The sequence below is a fragment of the Portunus trituberculatus genome, chromosome 8 (genome assembly GCF_017591435.1).
Source record: "Portunus trituberculatus isolate SZX2019 chromosome 8, ASM1759143v1, whole genome shotgun sequence".
Taxonomy (NCBI): Eukaryota; Metazoa; Arthropoda; class Malacostraca; order Decapoda; family Portunidae; genus Portunus; species Portunus trituberculatus.
In genome coordinates this window covers 199,561-219,627 of record NC_059262.1, presented here as the reverse complement: position 1 = coordinate 219,627, position 20,067 = coordinate 199,561, and the positions used below count along the sequence as shown (strand labels likewise).

General features: G+C 39.4%; 2 protein-coding genes across 10 annotated transcripts in view; one reads left to right on the top strand and one right to left on the bottom strand.

Annotated features, from left to right (window-relative positions):
• Positions 1–20,067, bottom strand: part of LOC123501142 (magnesium-dependent phosphatase 1-like) — an 89,500-nt gene that overhangs the window by 21,015 nt on the left and 48,418 nt on the right. The window lies entirely within an intron of this gene.
• Positions 1–20,067, top strand: part of LOC123501140 (tetratricopeptide repeat protein 23-like) — a 325,403-nt gene that overhangs the window by 304,446 nt on the left and 890 nt on the right. The window lies entirely within an intron of this gene.

The following is a 20,067-nucleotide window of genomic DNA, read 5'->3' as shown; positions in this document are numbered from 1 at the left end:
TTAACATATAGTTTTGTTTCTTTATCTCCTGCATCTCCTCATATAGTTTTGTTTCTTTATCTCCTGCATCTCCTCCTTCATCTTCCTTACTTTCTCACATTCCTCTAATCTCACTTTTAGTTCAGTGTTTTCTTTTATTAACTTGTCTGGTTTTTCCATCATATTTGACATCACCACCTTCATGTATCTTATCTCCCTTTCCACATTTATCAGCCCCCTCATATTACCTATTTCTTCCCTAAATCCAGAAAAATTCTTGTCCGTATTATCATTACTCAGTTTATTCAGTCCAATTGGTGTTTTCATAATCCTTTGGTTTTCAAAACATGGCATTTGTTTTGGTCCTGTATGCCTGGCAGTACCACCTAGCTCTCCCTCTCCCTCTATATTCCATTCTATACAATATCCAAATCTTATTGATTATGGAGACAGAAGAACACTATGGCCCCCTCTACCCCCCTGTACATATGTCTAGGTCAGGCTCCAACACTTGCTGAAGTGCTTCCCTTGAGAGCTGTTTTTGCACGTCTTGTCAGTATGGCGGCACTCGTGTATGTGAGTGCATTTACCTAGTTGTAGTTTTACAGGGCTTTACACTCATGTGGCCCCGTCTCCATATCTACACTTATCCAATTTTTCTTTAAAATTATGCACACTCGTTGCAGACACTACTTCTTCACTCAAACTGTTCCACGTCTCAACACATCTTTGTGGGAAACTATATTTTTAACATCTCTCAGACATCTTCCCTTTCTCAGCTTTTTACTATGCAATCTTGTACTTCAAATGTCCTATTCTTCTCTCAGGATCAGTTTCTCATTATCCACTTGGTCCATTCCGTTGATCAATTTATAAACTTGTATCAGATCCCCTCTCTCCCTTCTCTGTTCCAGGGTTGGTAGATCCATAACCTTTAGTCTCTCCTCATATGTCATCCCTTCAAATTCTGGAACCATTCTTGTAGCCATTTTTTGTAGTCTCTCCAACTTCCTTATGTGTTTCTTTTTATGAGGGGTCCACACTACTCCTGCATATTCCAATCTGGGTCTTATTATAATACTTAACAATTTCTTCATCATTTCTTTGTCCATGTAGTGAAATGCTACTCCAATATTCCTTAGCAAATTATATGTCTCTCTCAAAATTCTATTAATATGGCTTACTGGTTGATTGTTTTCTTCTATCGTCACTCCCAAATCCTTTTCCTTTTTTACTTTCTCCAGTTCTACTCCATCTCCCATCTTATAGCTTCCCACTGGTCGTCTTTCACTCTTTCCTATTTCCATGACATGGCTTTTGTCCACATTGAATTCCATCTCCCACTTTTTACTCCATTCCGAGATCTTATTTAGGTCTTGCAGTATTTCATAATCCTCTTTTTGCTTTATAACTCTGCACAGTTTCGTATCGTCCACAAACAGATTTATGTAGCTCTTCACTCCTTCTGGCATGTCATTTATATAAATGAGAAAAAGTATTGACGCCAATACTGACCCCTGTGGCACTCCGCTTTCTACTGTTCTCCACTTGGACTTCATATCTTTGACTACCGTCCTTATTTCTCTCCCCTTCAAATAATTTTCCATCCATCTCAATGTGTTTCCCTTTAAACTACCCTTCTCCTCTAATTTCCACAGTAATCTTGCATGTGGCACTTTATCAAATGCCTTTTTTAAATCCAAATAAATACAATCAACCCATCCCTCTCTCTCTTGAACCCTATCAACTACTATAGAGTAGAAAACTCAATAAATTTGTTACACACGAATGACCTTTTCTAAAGCCAAATTGGCTATTTTGTTGTCTTCAAGGAACTTGATCCATTGTTTCTTTATTACTCTTTCACACATCTTACATATTACACTAGTTAGTGATATTGGTCTGTAATTTAGAGATTCTTCCTTCCTTCCGTTCTTATATATGGGAACCACCACAGCTCTTTTCCATTCCACTGGTACTGTTCCATTTTGTATTGAGCATTTTATGATGTTGTATATAGGACTTCCTAGTTTTACTTTGTCAAATCACCTTCTGCCACGTGGAGATTCCTACATGAGATAAGCCATCTGCGCACCGGCCAGTCAGTTGCTGGACCATTCCCGTGCTGGTCAGACGTGTTCTTCAGACGTGGTCATTGTTTTCCACGGTGTTTCCTTCGATTGCCGTTTGTCACGACAGGTACTTTGCCCTATATACTCAGGTTGGATCTATGGTATGGGATGGGCCTGCCATAGGGCATTGATATGGGATGGGCCTACCAATTTCCCAAGTTAGAAATTTTTGTGGGCTAATGCAGGCTTTTGGCTTGTTGAGTGCAGGTGTCAGTCATGTCGGGGCTGGAGGACAGCACAGCCCTGCCACCTGAGGTGTCCTGCCATGGTAACAGCAGGAGGAGTGCCACTAAGTCATCAAGGGATAGCGTGAGGTCAATGGATAGCTCGGACAACTCCCAGGCAAGGCTGGAGAGGGTGCATGACAGTCGGATGCGCTGCCGCCAGGATGTAAACAAACCAGTTACGAGTACACATGCACAGACATCCCCAGTTCATGAGGAAAATGTTCCTTCCTGGCAAATGGTCATGAAAGAACTGGTGCATTTGAAAGGTGAAGTGGCTAAACTGTCAGCTAATAGGTCCCCTGACCCAAAGACGTACCAAGTAAATTACCAGGCAAGTACTTCGGGGTTGCAGGCAGCTGCTTCGCCTGCGACTTTTTCTGGGTTTGTGGACTCCACTGATGAGGAGGACGGTGAGATTAGAGAGGTTCCTCATCGGGATAGAATTTTGTTGCAGGCTGCCAAAGTTCTGGGACCCACGGACAGTGTTGATGAGGATATTGACATTAAGGTGGCTGCTATGGTGAATTTATTTTTTGAAAAAGGTCTGCAATACAGTTACCAGGTGTCCCAACAACTGTCCTGCTCTAGCACCTGTAGAGTGCAACCTGCAAATCTTGGTAGCCTTGAAAACGGATGCCAAGAAAGCTGACTCTCGCCTCATGGAGGTAAGTGCCGACATTATTTCTGTGGGTACCATCATAACAGAGTCACTCTTGGAGTTAGATAACCTGGCGCAGAATACTGGTAACTCACAGCTGGCGCAAGAGGTTAGTAAGATTAATGGTGCACTGACGCTTGCATAATGCGATGCATAATGAAGAGAGAGATTAATCCCAAATACACACATCTGTGCTCTGAGAGAGTGCCAATAAGCTGTTTTCTGTTTGGGGATGATATTTCTCAATCAACTAAACAGATTGAGGAAATTGAAAAATTGAAGGTTAAGTTATCCAACAAGAAGCCTTTCTTCCCATGGAAGTCCACTTCAGGCAGAACACAGAGCTTCTGGGGTAAGGCAGCATTCAGGAGCCACACACAGGAGTTTCCGGGGTAGCCAGAGGCAGTATTCGGCACGACAGGACCTGGATCCAAAAAACGCCAAGGGTCGGGGTGCCCCGACGATAAATCAGGTTAGCAACACTTTTGTGACAAGTAGACTGCACTATTTTGTACATAACTGGTTGGAAATTACTAAAGACCCAGTTATTCTGGACATGGTACAACACTGCCATCTGGACATTAATGTCAATGATATTGAACATTTATTTTTGCGTGAATTAGCTTATAAATTTACTACAGAAGAACAAGCTATTTTTGATAAGGAGCAAATTATTTCTCCCATTTTTTTGAGACCTAAGAAGGATGGAGGTTATAGGATGGTGCTCAACCTAAGTGAACTTAACACATTCCATATAAACATTTTAAGATAGAGAATTTTGAGCAAGCCATTAGGCTTATTAATGCAGGTGATTATCTAGCTTCAGTTGATCTCAAACATGCTTATTACAGTGTGAAAGTGGCAGAAGAACAACAGAAATATTTATGTTTTAAATGGAAAGACTTCATCTATCAGTTCACGTGCCTACCTAATGGTATTTCTGAGGGGCCAAGAATTTTCACCAAATTGACGAAGCCAGTTTTTGCTGCATTGAGAGAAAAAGGCCATGTAATTACTAGTTTTATTGATGATTCTTTAATTTGTAATAAGTCTAAGACAGGCTGTCTGGCTTGTGTCGATGATACCATTGAATTATTTCATAAACTAGGTTTTTGCATTAACATGGACAAGTCCATGCTGGAGCCCACTCAGACCATTGAATACTTGGGTAATATTATTGATACTAATAATATGACTGTTTCATTGCCACAACGCAGGATTCAGAAAATCACGCAAGACTGTGAGACACTTAGAAATAAATGTACAGATAGAATCAGGGTAGTAGCCAGAGTTATTGGTCTACTGGTTGCTGCCATTCCAGCAGTGGAGCTTGGCAAGCTACATTAAAGGAATTTGGAAGCTGAAAAAATTGCAGCTTTGAAAATCAAACAAGGGAACTTTGATAGTTACATGAGAATTACAGAGGATATGAAATCTGACCTTCAGTGGTGGATTCATAACATTTCTTGACAGAATAGGAAAATTTTTAGAACAGGCATGGACGTTGACGTCTATACAGACGCTTCAAACACAGGTTGGGGCGGCCATGTTCTCCATCAGTCTGTCGCAGGTAGTTGGTCAGCTGAAGAAAGGTTGATGCACATTAATGCATTGTAGCTTAAGACCATTCTATTAGTTTTGCAAGTGTTTGCTCCAGTTCTCAAAGGAAAACACATTAAGGTCTTTTGTGACAATACTACTGCAATGACTTATGTTAATCAAATGGGTGGCATAAAATCTAGTACAGGCAACCCCCGTTTAATGAAGGTTCACACAACGAAATTTCGCTACAATGAAGGTTTCGTTTTACTACCATCTGCTCGTTTAACGAACACCAAATTCACTTTAACAAAGTTTTATCCAGGTAATTTTTTCCAAATTTCAAAGCCCCACCGTATCATGCCAGCTGACAGGCTTTTGAATACACCAGGAACTGCTGATACTAAGGCCTGCCTCAGGAGAAATCTTGAGACACCTGTAGAATAAAGATCAAGATCAAGCCTCTCGTGGACAACACAGGCGCTGCCGATACAAAGGCCTGACTCAGAAGAAATTGTGTCACCTATAGCATCAAGATCAAGATCAAGATCAAAATCATGCACACCACTCACTCCCCAGTCAAAACATAACAGCGTCACCATGCAGCTCATCTTCCCTAGTTCAACTTACCACCAAAACGCCCTGCAATGTGGCCTAACGTTCCTAAGAAGACCAGGAAGTGTCTTACTCTTGAAGTAAAGCTGGGTATTATTCACAGACAAGAGAGAGGCCAGAAAACTAATAACATTGCTTGCCACCATCTTGATTCCATCTACTGTCTACTATTTTCAAGTCAGCAGACTTTATTAAGAAGGCTGGTGAGACCGCATCTTCCTTGAAAGCTAAAAGAACCACCTTAACTCGTGACTCTACAATGGATAAAATGGAAAGCCTTGTGGAAATGTGGTACATAAGTTTTGTATGCGGTACCATGATGCGCACTTTGTTTACATTCCACAGGTTGCAGGTTAGTGTATTTCCCGTTTCACTCTCCCTCCATTCATAAAGTTAAGATCATCAACATTATAAAGTTACGTACATACATACATTAGTGTACATTATAATGACTTAAATTAAACTACCTAAATGTTTAACTTCATAATTTTTACTTTCATTAAACCTTTTACTGTACTATGATGCACTCTCGCTTTGCTTACTCTCAATGGAAGTTCAAATCAGGGGTTAAACTTGTTATAATCGATTTGCTTAACGAAATTTCGCTTAACGAAGTATTTTTTAGGAACGTAACCCCTTTGTTAAGCGGGGGTTGCCTGTATTTGTAATGAGATAGGCACCAATATCTGGGATTGGTGCATCACATATGATGCTTGGATAACATGTTCTCACATCCCAGGAAAGGCGAACACGTTGGCGGATTCGGCGTCTCGGTTAGTTAAGGACGGACATGAATGGAAACTCAATGTTAATATTTTCCAACAGTTATGCGTTATTTTTGGTACTCCGGTGATTGACTTGTTTGCATCAAGGCTCAATAAACAACTACCTTGCTATTGCTCTTGGAACTCAGATCCAGGTGCAACATATTTGGATGTATTCACTTTAAACTGGTCTAGATTTAAGCTTTCATATATCTTTCCACCCTTTTCACTGATCACTAGGTGTCTGCAGAAGTTAAGTGCAGAAGAGGCGAGAGTGTGGATGGTGGTCCCGTTGTGGTTATCACAACCATGGATGGGCACACTAGTCAGGATGCTGATAGATAGATCACCCTTACCTCATCACACAAAAGAGAGAGGTGCTAGCAAACCTCTCTTCAGGGAGGAACATCCGATTATGAAGCACACTCAAATGATGGCATGCCTTCTATCAGGCAGCACCTGCAAAGCAGAGGTATTTCTGAGAAAGGTGTGGACATCATCCTGGCCTCGAGGAAACCGGGGACACAGTTTTGTAATAGATGGGACGTTAGTCCATTTGATCCCACTGTCTCAAACATCATAAATTTTCTATCTGAAACTTTCAACAGGAATATGGGTTATGAGTTGGTCAACACTGCAAGAAGTGCCCTCTCGTCACTAGGGATTGTCGTGAATGGATACAGAGCGGGTAATCATCCATCAGTCATCAGGTTCATGAAGGGCATATTTAACCTAAAACCACCATCAACTAGATACAGGCAACCCCCGTTTAACGAAAGGGTTACGTTCCTAAAAAAACACTTTGTTAAGCGAAACTTCGTTAAGCGAACCGATTATAACAAGTATAACCCCTGATATGAACTTCCATTGAGAGTAAGCAAAGTGAGAGTGCATCATAGTACAGTAAAAGGTTTAATGAAAGTAAAAATAATGAAGTTAAACATTTAGGTAGTTTAATTTAAGTCATTATAATGTACACTAATGTATGTATGTACGTAACTTTATAATGTTGATGATCTTAACTTTATGAAGGGAGGGAGAGTGAAACGGGAAATACACTAACCGGCAACCTGTGGAATGTAAACAAGGTGCGCATCATGGTACTGCATACAAAACTTATGTACCACATTTCCACAAGGCTTTCCATTTTATCCATTGTAGAGTCACAAGTTCTGGTGGTTCTTTTAGCTTGCAAGGAAAATGAGGTCTCACTAGCCTTCTTAATAGAGTATCTTGACTTGAAAATAGTAGACAGTAGATGGAGTCAAGCCATGGTGGGAAGCAATGTTATTAGTTTTCTGGCCTTTCTCTTGTCTGTGAATAATACCCAGCTTCACTTCGAGAGTAAGACACTTCCTGGTCTTCTTAGGAACGTTAGGCCACATTGCAGGGTGTTTTGGTGGTAAGTTGAACTAAGGAAGATGAGCTGCTGGTGACGCTGTTATGTTTTGACTGGGCAGTGAGTGGTGCGTGTGATCTTGATCTTGATCTTGATGCTACAGGTGACAGAATTTCTTCTGAGTCAGGCCTTTGTATCGGTAGAGCCTGTGTTGTCCACGAGAGGCTTGATCTTGATCTTTATTCTACAGGTGTCTCAGGATTTCTCCTGAGGCAGGCCTTAGTACCAGCAGCTCCTGATGTATTCAAAAGCCTGTCAGCTTGCATGATACAGTGGGGCTTTTAAATTTGGAAAAAAATTACCTGGATAAAACTTCGTTAAAGCGAGTTTGGTGTTCATTAAACGAGCAGATGGTATTAAAATGAAACCTTCGTTATAGCGAAATTTCATTGTGTGAACCTTCGTTAAACGGGGGTTGCCTGTACATGGAAATGTGGGATATTCAGCCAGTTCTGACAATGTTAACATCTATGTATCCTTTGCACATTTTGACACTTAAGGATTTATCGTTGAAATTGTTTATGCTAATGGCATTGACTCAAGCAGCTAGAGTAAAAACTTTGCACCTGTTGTGTACACAGGGTATGCACATAGATAAAGATTTCATTTCAGTTTATTTAAGGGGAAACATTAAGCAGTGTAGGCCTACATTTAATATACGGACTGTTAGATTTCAAGCATATTCTAGGGACTCACGTTTATGTGTTTGTGCAACATTGAAACATTATTTGGAGAGGACTGGGGGACTCAGACAGGAGTTTTCCCAGTTCAACGATACGTTACTCATCCGTTACATTAAACCACACAAGCCGGTTACTAAAGATTCCATATCCTGATGGATTAAAACAATGCTTTATAGGTCAGGAGTGGATACATCAAGATTTACTGCGGGTAGTGTTAGACCTGCCGCAGTATCTAAAGCCAAAGCTATGTCAATACCCATCGTTTGTATTATGTCCAAAGCGGGATGGACACGAGAAAGTACTTTTGCAAAGTACTATGACAAACAGACTGTTAAAAAAATAGACTCTTTTCAAGAAGCAGTGTTGGAGTAGGTTGGTTACTCTTTTGTGTTACAATTGTATTCTTATGTTTGGATATTGAAAAAATTGCTTAAAAATTATTTTTGCAAGTTTATTGGGACAAAGGTAGTGTGGCAGAAGTTGGAATTGCCAGAATGGTTTTGTTACTCTCTTAAAATACAGATGTATTTGAAATTTGGTATAGAGGTTCAATAGTAATGGATAGTAAACTTCATGTGATAATGGATTTATGTATAATGAAATTTCCAATGCAGGATCGTGGTTTTTGATCCCATATCACAATGCTTTTGAGAGGCAGTTGTTTAGGCACGACACCCACATGGCTTTAAAGCCTCATGTAGGAATCTCCACGTGGCAGAAGGTGATTTGACGAAGTAAAATTATGAAGTATACGAGACTTACCGTAGGTCAGTTGAAGTATGCTTTGATTTAGAGTCAAATCACCTCTGCCATGATTTTACATGCCCACCACTTCCCACCCTTGTTCACATGTTTTACAAGGATTACTTGTATTTATAATTAATAACATGTTAGGTGATATCATGTGGGTGTTCGTGGCTTTGAAGTCTGACTGGCCGGTGCGCGGATGGCTTATCTCATGTAAAAATCTCCACTACGGCAGAGGTGATTTGACTCCTAAAATCCAAAGCATACTTCAACTGATCTACGGTAAGTCTCGTATACTTTATAATTCTTCCCTACATTCTTTCAGTATTTTGCCTGAGACTTCTGGTCCCATTGCCTTTTCTTCATCCAATTCCTTCATTAATTCTTTTATTTCAAGCTTGGTTACTTTAATCTTTTCCATATAGACAGTCTCTCTATTACCTTGTGGTCTTTCAAATCTGGATTCCTTAGTAAAGACTTCCTGGAACTTATTATTTAACAGTTCTGCCATACTTTTTGGGTCTTCCACCATCCCATTTTCTCCTTTTAACCTTTTTATTGTTTCTTTTTGTCTTATTTTTCCGTTTATGAATCTGTAGAACAATTTCGGTTGCTCCTTACATTTTTCGACTATGTCCTTTTCATAGATCCTCTCCTCTTCCTTCCTCACTTTAACATATTCATTTCTTGCTATCTTGAAGTTTACCTTATTTACTGCATTTCTATTTCTCATCCACCTTTTCTATGCTCTGTCCCTTTTCTCCTTTGCCCTGGCACACTTTGCATTAAACCAATCTGTGTGTGTGTGTATTTACCTAGTTGTATTGTACGGGGTGCGAGCGGGGCTCATAGTGTCCTGTCTCCATATCTCCATTTATCTAGCTTTTCTTTAAAGTTATGCACACTATGTTCTGTAACAATTCCATTATCCAATGCATTTCATTTTTCCACCATTCTGTGTGGAAAACTGTATTTTCCAATATCCTTCACACATTGCCTCATTCTGATCTTCTTGTCATGTCCTCTTGTCCTTCCATCTTCTGTCAACAGCACCAGGTCTTCTTTGTCTATCTTTTCAATATAATTTACTATCTTATACATTATTAGGTCCCTGCATTCTCTTCTATCTTGTAAGGTTGGCAGTCCCATTTCCTTCAGTCATTTTTCATATGTGAGGTCCTTTAATTCTGGCACCATCTTTGTAACAATCTTCTGTATCCTTTCCAATCTTCTTATATCCTTTCTAGAGCTTGAAGACCATACCACTGCTGCATATTCCAGCCTTGGGCATATCATGCTTGTGATGATTTTTTTCATCATATCTTTATCAATGTAATGAAATTCCACTCTTATATTAGTCAACATCTTATATGATAGTCCAAATATCTTGTTTATGTGTTTATCAGGGCTCAGATTTTCTTGTATGATCACTCCAAGATCTTTTACCTCTTTAGTCTTCATTATTTGCTCCTCTCCCATCAAATAGTTCCAGACTGGTCTTCTCTTACTCTTTCCTAGTTCCATTATGTGGCATTTTTTGGCATTAAACTCCAATTTCCACTTCTTGCTCCATTCATAGATCTTGTTTAAATCCTCCTGCAACAGCAGACAGTCCTCTTTGGTTCTGATAACTCTTAGCAACTTTGCATCATCAGCGAATAAATTTATATAACTGTTTATCCCAATGTGAATGTCGTTTACATAAACTTGAAACATAATGGGGCTAACACTGACCCTTGTGGCACTCCTCTAGTTACTTTACCCCAAGATGAGTATGTATCTCTAATCACAGTTCTCATTTCCCTATTCTTCAAATAATCTCTTGTCCATTCGAGCAAGGTTCCACGCAGTCCTCCTATGTACTCTAGTTTCCAAAGAAGTCTTCTGTGCGGGACTTTATCAAAAGCCTTTTTAATGTCCAGGTATACAGTGTCGACCCATCCATTTCTGTTTTCAAATCCTGCAATAACTCTCGAGTAGAAGCTTATTAAATTTGATACACATGACCGCCCTGTCCTGAACCCAAATTGTCTGTTTGATATGACTTGCTCTTCTAGAAATTTAACCCATTTTTCTTTGATAATTATTTCACATAACATCCCTATGATACTTGTAAGTGACACTGGTCTATGGTTTAGTGGTTCAGTTGCCTTTCCTCCTTTAAATATCGGTATTACGTTGGCTCTCTTCCACTCTAGTGGCACTTTCCCTTCATTTATTGAACTTTTAATTAGTTCCCAAATTGGATCCAGGAATTGCTCTTTACAATCTTTTAACACCCAGCCTGATACACCATCTGGCCCCATTGCTTTTCTGACTTTCTACTTATCCAGTAATCTTTCAATATCCTCTTTGTGCACTGCAATCTCCTGTAATCCTTGGCAATCCAATGTCCTATTAGGTTCTGTGAAATCATCATCTTAAGTGAATACCATTTTGAAGCTCTCATTCATTATTTCACACATTTCCTTCTCTGTTTGGTATGTCTTCTCTTTTTTAATTATTTTTTCAATTGTTTCCTTATTCTTTGTTTTGCCATTTATAAATTTGTAGATAAGTTTGGGTTCATCCTTGCTTTTATCCACTACATCTTTCTCAAACTTTCTTTCTTCCTCTCTCCTTACTCTTATATATTAATTTCTAGTATCTTTTTGTACTGCCAACTATTATAGTCATTTTCCTGCTTTAAGAGTTTCTTCCATGCTTTATCCTTTGCCTTTTTTGCTTGAATACATCTAGCATCATACCAAGCATGTATTTTTTCTGAATTCTATAAACAGGAACAAACTTTTTTACTCCTTCATTGTATTCCTGTAAGAATGTCATATTTCTCTTGTACAGTTTTCCTGCACATAATATTACTCCACTCAAGATCAGCAAAATAACTCCATAATTTTTCAAAATATGCTCTTGCATAATTTAATCTCTCTCCTTTATAGTCCTCTCTGTAACTTATCTCCTCTTCCTCTTGCATTTGCATCTCTAATATCACATGATCACTTTTCCCCATTGGACTAAGGTATTGTAGATTGGAGGGGACTCAGGTTTCTTTGTGAGAACTAGGTCAAGCAATGATGGTTCTTCTTCCCCCCCTGTATCTTGTTGACTCCTCCACCCACTGGTCCATTGTATTAACCATAGTCAACTGTAACACTTTTTCACTCCACTGCCCAGCATTATCCATTACTTCCATCTCTCTCCAGTTTATTTTTTTACAGTTAAAGTCTCCAACTAAGAGTATTCTTCTATCTCTTCTTATCATGTTATCTAGGCACTTTATCACCTCCCTTTGCATATCTTTATGCTCTTCTGATCCCCATGTATTAGTCTTTGGTGAAACATATGTAACTATAATTTTTCTTTTCTTTAAATCTTCTGTTCTGATTGTTACTCCCATTACTTTCACTTTGTCCTCACTATATTGCACATCCTCGACACATATATTATCATGAACCATTATTAGCACTCCTCCTCCCCCTTTATCCTTCCTGTCCCTCCTCCAGGTGTTATATCTCTCCTCTTTAATGATGACATGGATCTCTTTTTTCAGTTTTGTTTCAACGATGCACATTACATCCGGCTTTTTCTCTTTCAAATAATCCCGAACTTCCGATATGCTTGATAACAACCCATCTATTTTAGTATAAGTCACTCTTAATTTATTGCCTCCTCCACGACCTCCTCTTTTTTCCTTAGGTACCCTCCAGTAAAAATTCCTCTTCTCTATCTCTGTCCTTTTCTCTCGTTTTTTTCCTTAACTTCACTTCTTAATACTTTCTCCTTTTCTCTTTCCTCTTAAGTTCATATCTCTTTTTATCCATGTTTCCTTGTGATTGACATCATTGGCCAGCTTCCCTTTTCTAGCCATAATTTCCTCTGCAGCCACTTGACATCTCATTTTCACCTTCATTGGTCTCTTACCCCGTTCACTGTACCTTCCCAGCCTAATCACTTCCTCTACCTCCTGCTCAAATTCTTGTGTGCTGTCTTTTACTCGTTTGATAACAGTTTTGGCCATTTCCCTTTCTTCACGTTCTCTTGTGAATTTATTTGGATTTTTCTTTTCCCTCATCCCGTAAATCACGAAGTTTTTTTTCTTGTCTACTGCATCCCGCACCATATTTTCCTTCTCCTTGATAACTTCTATTAAGTGATTTTTGAGTTCTCCTGAATTTGTCTCCTTACCACTTCTGAAAATTTGACTTTTTCCTCTTCTTGCTCCTGTTTCCATTCATTTCTTAGTTCTTTCAATTTATTTTCACCTGACCACCTTCTGCCCTGTCTGTAATCCTGTCCAGCACTTTATCCTGCAAGCTCTTTAAAGAGCTTTCATAATTTTGGCATGTGGTTCTTAGAACATCATTTTGCTTCCTTATTTCCAGAATCTCCTCTTTCAATTCCTCGTTTACTGCACTGACCTTCTCACATTCAGCTGCTCTCAATTTCAGGGTGTGTTTTCTGTTAGCAGTCGGTCTTGTTTGTCCATGAGACTGGACATCACCACCTTCATATATCTTAATTCTCTTTCTACATTAATAAGCCTTCTCATATTACCTAGTTCATCCCAGAAACCCGAGAAATTTTTTTCCTTAGTATCATCTGATAGTTTCCTTAACCCTTATGTTCCGGTGATTAAACTATTTTCCAATATCCCACGACGAGTAAAAATGGTAAACCTAGAAATTGTCAGAAGACTGTTTAAATACTAATAATTATTTTCTCCTTGTTATTCTGAATACAATGATGTACTTTCTAGCTCGATGTGACCTCTGAAAGTTTACTTATTGCCTTATCAAGGATTCCTCCTCCGCCCGCTGTGTGATCCGTCAAGCAGAAACAGCTCGGTGAGCAATGACACCGCGCAAACACACACACACTCTCTCTCTCTCTCATCTTGGAAGAGAAATTGTACACTTCCAATGAGAGAGAGAGAGAGAGTATTCTTTCACCACTTTTCATATCAAGTTTCAAGCAAATAACATGTAGGTATCATCTCTCTCTCTCTCTCTCTCTCTGTCCCTCTCTCTCACACACACACACATGCCCCATTGATCGTCTTCTCAGAACACGAGAGGCACACCTGCGTCTTCGTGAGCCACTCCTGCGTCTCCATGAGCCACTCTGGGTTCTCAATACGATGTTTGGAGTCTATTCTCCATCACCACTATCTCTGTTTTCTCTCTGTTCTGAGAAAACAGGTGGATCCTCTGAATCATTTTCCGAGTCTTCACTACTGCTGTCTTCACTTTCTTCAGTTTCTTCCTCATAATCACTGTCACTGTAGTCAGGCTCAGAAGCACTGCTAAATAAAAATGATCTGTCTTGTTCCATAGTGAGTTATGAACTGAGACGTCCCTTCGCTCTTATCAGGGTGCTTTCAACACGGCAGGTTGCTGGTTTTGCCAAGTGTTGCCCTCAGAATGGGAGAATAGCTTCGTTACCCCTAAATATACAGAGTTAGTGACAACACTACAGGTGGAAAAAGAAGCCAGATACTTCCACTCGCCATCTGACTTGAGAAACCGCGCGTGGAGCTCAAACATGAGGTGCGAAAATTCTTGATTACGGGTACGATCGCCGTCGCTACGGACATACTGATATAATCGTTCATATACGATCGCCGAAACATAAGGGTTAAACCAATAGGGGTTTCTATAAAGTGTTGCTTTTCACTCGGCCTATGTTTTAATTCTGCCATGCTCCTGGCAGTGCTACTTGGTTCCATCTCTCTCTCGTTATTCATTCCTTAGTTATATGTGATCTAACACTTATTTCATTTGGAGATAGAAGAATCTATGGTCCCCTCTCCCCCTGTACATATGTCTAGGCCTGAGTCCAACTCCTTTTGTAGTAATCTGTGCGAGCTGCTCAGATGCGTGCATCCTGCTCGACGGCTGTGCTCTGTGTGTGTGTACGAACGCGCGCACGTGTTTACCTAGTTGTTGTTTACGGGAGGAGGAGTTCAAACTCGTGCTGTCCCGTCTCTATATCTACTCTTATCTAACTTTTTCTTAAATCCGTGAATTGTTTTTGCTTCAACCACTTCTTTCTCCAGCGCATTCCAGATCCCCACAATTCTTTGTGGAAAACTGTATTTCTTTATGTCCTTTGTACACACACTCATCTTCACTTTTCTCCCATGCTTCCTCCCACTTCTCATATCTCTCACCACCAGATCATCATGGTCCAACTTCTCAATACCAGACAGAATCCTGTACATAGTGATAAGGTCTCCTCTCTCCCTTCATTTTCCAGAGTTGGCAGACTCAATTTTTCCAGTCTCTGCTCATAAGACAGATTCACCAAGGTTTGGGGCAGCTTCTTTGCAGCCATCTGCACGTGTTCCAGCTTCCTCTTATCCCATGTCATTCATGGAGACCAAAGTACTGCTGCATATTCCAACCTGGGTCTAATCATTGTTACAATCAACTTCTTGATCATCTCTTCATCCATGTAGCAGAATGCAGTTCTTATGTTCCTTACTAAATTGTACGCTTCACTAGATTTACTCTTTACATCAGGGGCGGGCAACCTCCGGCCCGTGGGCCACATCCGGCCCGCGAAGGCTTAGCGTCCGGCCCGCCACCCTGCTAGGCTTTATTAATGCAATCCGGCCCGTGGACCTCCCACTAAAAGTAGAGAAGAAACTCTAATAAATTTTAAGTTTTTAGATGAATAAATTATACTATTGAATTACTTTACATTTCATTATTATTATTATTATTATGATTATTATTAGAAGTAGTAGTAGTAGTTGTAGTAGTAGTCGTGTGTGCATACGTTTTCTTTTATTACTATAGTATTCCATGCATTTGTCTCATTTTTTATTGAATATTATACAAAATATAGTATTTCTGAGATTTCGTTTTTCACTCCGGCCCGCGACCTCCTTCCAAGAGTCTCATCTGGCACTCACTCTAAAAAGGTTGCCTGCCCCTGCTTTACATGAACCTCTGATGAGAGCCCCTCCATCACAGTTATTCCCAGATCTCTCTCTTCAGTCTTTATTTCCAATTCCTCATCCCCCTTTCTTATATCTGTACACTGGTCTCATACTGCTCTTACCAAAATTCATTACTCCACACTTCTTGATATTAAATTCCATTTGCCACTCTCTGCTCCACTCCCAGATCTTGTCTAAGTCCCTCTGCAATGCCTCACAGTCTTCTTTCTTAGTTATTTTCCTCATTAATTTGGCATCATCCACAAACAAACTCATATAGTTATTCACTCCATTCGTCATATCATTTGATATGTGTGTGTAATTCACCTCCTCCTCGGTCGTCTGCTGGTCACCCAGCCATTCTTCCCCATTACAGACCGAGCTCAGAGCTCATAGACCAATCTTCGGGTAGGACTGAGACCACATCAACACACAACACACACCGGGAAAGCGAGGCCACAACCCCTCAAGTTATATCCCGTACCTATTTACTGCTAGGTGAATAGGGGCCACACATTAAGAGGCTTGCCCATCTGCCTCGCCGCTTACCGGGACTCGAACCCGGCCCTCTCGAATGTGAGTCGAGCGTGCTAACCACTATACTACGCAGTGTATTTACCTAGTTGTAGTTTTACAGGGCCTGGGCTTTATGCTTGTGTGGCCGCGTCTCCATATCTACACTTATCCAATCTTACTTTAAAAGTATGCACACTCGTTGCAGACACTACTTCTTCATTCAAACTGTTCCACATCTCAATACATCTTTGTGGGAAACTATATTTTTTAACATCTCTCAGACATCTTCCCTTTCTCAGCTTTTTACTATGCGATCTTGTGCTTCTAATGTCATATTCTTCTCTCAGGATCAGTTTCTCATTATCCACTTGGTCCATTCCGTTGATCAATTTGTAAACTTGTATCAGATCCCCTCTCTCCCTTCTTTGTTCCAGGGTTGGTAGATCCATAGCCTTTAGTCTCTCCTCATATGTCATCCCTTCAAATTCTGGAACCATTCTTGTAGCCATTTTTGTAGTCTCTCCAATTCCTTATGTGTTTCTTTTATGAGGGGTCCACACTACTCCTGCATATTCCAATCTGGGTCTTATTATAGTACTTATCAATTTCTTCATCATTTCTTTGTCCATGTAGTGAAATGCTATTCCAATATTCCTTAGCAAATTATATGTTTCTCTAAAAATTCTATCAATATGGCTTACTGGTTGATTGTTTTCTTCCATCGTCACTCCTAAGTCCTTTTCCTTTTTAACTTTCTCCAGTTCTACTCCATCTCCCATCTTATAGATTCCCACAGGTCGTCTTTCACTCTTTCCCATTTCCATGACATGGCTTTTGTTCACATTGAATTCCATTTCCCACTTTTACTCCATTCCCAGATCTTATTTAGGTCTTCTTGCAGTATTTCACAATCCTCTTTTGCTTTATAACTCTGCACAGTTTCATATCATCTGCAAACAGATTTATGTAGCTGTTCACTCCTTCTGGCATGTCGTTAATATAAATGAGGAAAAGTATTGGTGCCAATACTGACCCTGTGGCACTCCGCTTTCTACTGCTCTCCACTTGGACTTCATATCTTTAACTACCGTCCTTATTTCTCTCCCCCTCAAATAATTTTCTATCCATCTCAATGTGCTTCCTTTTAAGCCACCCTTCTCCTCTAACTTCCATAGTAATCTTGCATGTGGCACTTTGTCAAACGCCTTTTTTAAATCCAAATAAATACAGTCAACCCATCCCTCTCTCTCTTGTACTCTATCAACTATTCTAGAATAGAAACTCAATAAATTAGTTACACAAGACCGTCTTTTCTAAAACCAAATTGGCTATTTGATATTAATTTGTTGTCTTCAAGGAACTCGATCCATTGTTTCTTTATTATTCTTTCACACATCTTGCATATTACACTAGTTAGTGATACCGGTCTGTAATTTAAAGGTTCTTCCTTCCTTCTGCTCTTATATATGGGAACCACCTCAGCTCTTTTCCATTCTACTGGTACTGTTCCATTTTCTATTGAGCATTTTATGATGTTGTATATAGGACTTGCTAGTTCTTCCCTACATTCTTTCAGTATTCTGCCTGAGACTTCATCTGGTCCCATTGCCTTCTCTTCATCCAGTTCCTTCATTAACTCTTTTATTTCAAGCTTGGTTACTTTAATCTCTTTCATATAGATTGTCTCTATTACCCTGTGGCCTTTCAAATTTGGATTCCTTAGTAAAGACCTCCTGGAATTTATTATTTAATAGTTCTGCCATACTTTTGGGTCTTCCACCATCCCGTTCTCTCCTTTTAACCTTTCTATTGTTTCTTTTGCCTAATTTTTCCATTTATGAATCTATAGAACAATTTTGGTTGCTCCTTACATTTTTCGACAATGTCCTTTTCAAGTTCTTTTCCTCTTCCTTCCTCACCTTAACATATTCATTTCTCGCTGCCTTGAAGTTTTCCTTATTTACTGGATTTCTATTTCTCCTCCACCTTTTCCATGCTCCATCTCTTTTCTCCTTTGCCCTGGCACACCTTCCATTAAACCAATCTTTCTTTCCTTCTTCTTTAGATCTATATTTCAGGACATATTCCCTGACTCCTGTTTTGTATATTTCCAAAAATAAATTATACTTCTCTTGCATCGTCTCTGAGTTTTCCATCTCCTCCCAGTTTACGTTTTTAAAACAGTTCTTGAGATTCTCAATATCAGCCTTTCTGTAATTTAATCGGTCTCCTTTGTATGAATCGTCTCTATCTTCTTTTCTCTCTTCTATATCCATTTCTATTATTACATGGTCCCTCTTTCCCAATGGGCACTTATATCTTATATCATCATTCATTTGTATATCCCCTTGTAAAAACTAGGTCCAATCTTGTGCATTCCTTTACTCTCTGGTCCATCATATTGTCTATCATTAGGTTCAGGAATCTTTCTCCCTAGGCTTCTTCCCCTATACCACTTTCATAATTTTCCCAGTCCACTTCTTTACAGTTGAAATCTCCTACTAATATCATTTTTCTCCTTTCTTTAACGATTCTCGTTAGACTCCTTATTGTGTCATCTATCATGTCTTTATATTCTTGATTGGTCCATGAATTTGTTTTTGGTGGCACATATGTTACAATGATTGTTAACTCTTTTTTATTAATATGCATCTTAACATACAATACTTCTGCTTTTCCTTCCCACATTCCACTTGATTTATCACTATCTCCTTCCTTAACATTATCATGACTCCTCCTCCTTTACCCCCTCTATCTCTTCTCCATACATTATACCTATTATCCAAGTCTATTTTGATTGCCTCATTTAGTTTTGTTTCAACCAGGCATACAATGTCCGGATTTTCTTTCTTTGTGTAATCTCTTAATTCTAATTTACTTGATAAAACCCCGTCTATGTTTGTATACATAATTTTTAGTCTCTTGCCTTTATCATTTTTAGTTAAACTTGTTCAACTTTTTTCTCTTCCTTCTCGTTTATATACCATTTCCTTATCTTGTCTCCTAGAATTCTCCAAAAAAATGCCTTTTTTTCCTCTTCTGACCTTTCATTATTTTTTTCACTTGCTGCTGCTGCCAGTTCATTGTAAGCATGCAAATGTGCATGTGTGTTTGTACATTTATTTGTGTTTATCTGTGTGCATGTGTTTATCTGTGTGTTTGTGTGCATGTGTGTGTCTGTGCTCGGGCACTGTTTCACCCCCAACCCCCTTTCTTTCTCTCTCTTGGTATCTGGACAAAAGGAGTGCACACCATCTCGAGTGGCATAGCAACTCCAGCAACATACCAACTCCAGCGTCAGCACAATCAATCTTTCTCCCCCAAAATTTTCCCCAGATTGATGGTATGATAAGCTATTCCATTTCTGTCACAAAATAATGTTTCAAGTTATATATATTTACATGTGTACAGGACCTGGTCCAGCCATATATTTGCCACAAAGACAGCTTCCCACATCTCATCCAAGTCCACCAAAACTGAATAAAACACTATTATCTAATTTCTACGTATGATTTACTTCTAAATCTTCATGGCACAGTATGCCACGACTATTAAAGTCTTTTAAGGTCACACACATGGTAGGCGGCTTTGAAACATGGGTACAAGACAGAAAATAAGGAGCATAACTTGGATATTCTTACATATTTTCAATGGGCGGCGGGTAATGTTTTGGGTGTAAGGTTGGTAGGAGTAGTAGTGGACCAATAGTGCATCTGCTTCACTTTTGTGACGTCATGCTGCCTTCCATTATTCAAAATTTCCTCAGGGTAAACCATTTAATATAACAACTTCAGTTTTTCTGTTAACTTCAGATTTGATTTTTCATTCATTCCTTTTCTCCATTCCATTCCAGTTTTCACAATAG